Consider the following 2,014-nt stretch of genomic DNA (forward strand, 5'->3'; position numbering starts at 1 on the left):
GACCCACCTCACCAAAAAACAAAGAAAAAAAGATAAGCACATTGTTTTAGCCTAAGAGTGACTAAAGAGATATATTCAAATGGAAAGAATGAACCTATACCAAATCTTATTTTTTTAAAAAATGTGATAATTGATTGTGGTATTGCACAACTGTAATCCCAGCTACTCAGAAGGCTGAGGCAGGAGGACCACAAGTTGGAGGCCAGCCTCAGCAAATTAGCAAGACCCTGTCTCAAAATCAAAAAAAGGCTGGGATATAGCTCAGTGGTAGAACTCCCCTGGGTTCAATTGCTAGTACCAAAAATAGAAATAAAAAGTTATAAAATATGTATATAACAATTGGAGACCAGTGCAGCCGTGCCGCACCGTGAGCACCTGTCCGCCCACCCCATCCCGTCCGCCGTGTTCTCAGACTTGTTCCAACAATCATCTGTTAAAACATGGTGGATTACTATGAAGTTCTAGGCATGCAGAGACATGCCTCACCAGAGAATATCAAAAAGGCATATCGGAAACTTGCACTAAAGTGGCATCAGATAAAAATCCTGAGAATAAAGAAGAAGCAGAGAGAAAATTCAAACAAGTAGCTGAGGCATAAGAGGTGTTATCAGATGCTAAAAAACAGGACATCTATGACAAGTATGACAAAGAAGGCTTAAATGGTGGAGGTGGAGGTAAAAGTCATTTTGACAGTCCATTTGAGTTTGGCTTCATATTCCGGAACCCAGATGATGTCTTCAGGGAATTTTTTTGGTGGAAGGGACCCATTTTCCTTTGACTTCTTTGAAGACCCATTTGAAGACTTTTTTGGGAACCGAAGAGGTCCCCGAGGAAGCAGAAACCCAGGTGCAGGCTCGTTTTTCTCCGCTTTCAGTGGATTTCCATCATTTGGAGGTGCATTTTCTGCATTTGATACAGGATTTACTTCATTTGGGTCACTAGGTCACGGTGGCCTTATTTCATTCTCTTCTACATCATTTGGTGGCAGCGGGATGGGTAACTTCAAATCTATATCAACTTCTACCAAAATAGTAAACGGGAGAAAAATCACTACAAAAAGAATTGTCGAGAATGATCAAGAAAGAGTAGAAGTTGAAGAGAGGGCCAGTTAAAGTCCTTAACAATAAATGGTAAGGAGCAGCTGCTACGCTTGGATAACAAGTAATTCAATGCATGCATTTAACAGAAATGTTAAACTATAACAAGCACCATTTGAGGATTAACAGGAACATTTTTTGGAAGATTTCAGATGAACTTGACTTTCAGTATAATTGTACCTAATCTAAAGTATTTATAAACAGCTCATCGGAGCCCCTACTTGTCATAGACTTTTGAGTTTATTGTTGGGACCACACAATAGGACCATTTTTTTTGGTCTTTAAAATTGTTGTAATCTCTGTATGCACTTTGCTTTTTTATTAAATGTAATCCAAGGTGAGCCTTGACTTTTGAGTAGTGCTAGGACAAGATTGTATTCAACACCAGCATGGATCTGCTTCCCATTGTGTTTGACATGTGAGCCAAGTAGTGTCAGCCTGCTGTGAGCTAACATTGCCAGGATGAGGCTCCTGTAGAAGTAATTTGTTTTTTTTTTTTTTTCAGTATTTGGTAATGAAAGATATTAATGCATTAATGGTAAAACATTTCTGGTTTAATATAAATTTGAGGATGTTTTCTAGTCGTGCATGAATGCTGGCAACTTAGTAAAGTTTTGACAATTGTTTAAATATGTAATGTTAAGCTTAGGTTTAAAAATCTGGTAAACTGGGTCTTTGTCATTGCTTAAAAACAAAGAAAATAAATGTGAATGTGTTTGGTGCATTTAAAAAAACAATTGGAGAAAATTAAATATGAGCCAGATATTAAGTGATATTAGAGAATTCTTGTTAATTCTTAGGTGTGTAAAAATACCATGAAGATATAGGAGATTATACATTTTTAGGAGAAATATGTTGAGGAATTTAGAAATGAAGGGATTTGGTGTCTGCAACTTTCTTTCAAAGGGGGAAAAAAA

At 37.1% G+C, this 2,014-nt stretch overlaps 1 pseudogene; it reads left to right on the forward strand.

Annotated features, from left to right (window-relative positions):
- Positions 1–440: 440 nt before the first annotated feature.
- On the forward strand, positions 441–1,224 carry LOC114085976 (dnaJ homolog subfamily B member 6-like; annotated as a pseudogene).
- The last annotated feature ends 790 nt before the right edge of the window (positions 1,225–2,014 follow it).

This window comes from Marmota flaviventris, chromosome X (genome assembly GCF_047511675.1).
Source record: "Marmota flaviventris isolate mMarFla1 chromosome X, mMarFla1.hap1, whole genome shotgun sequence".
Lineage (NCBI taxonomy): Eukaryota > Metazoa > Chordata > Mammalia > Rodentia > Sciuridae > Marmota > Marmota flaviventris.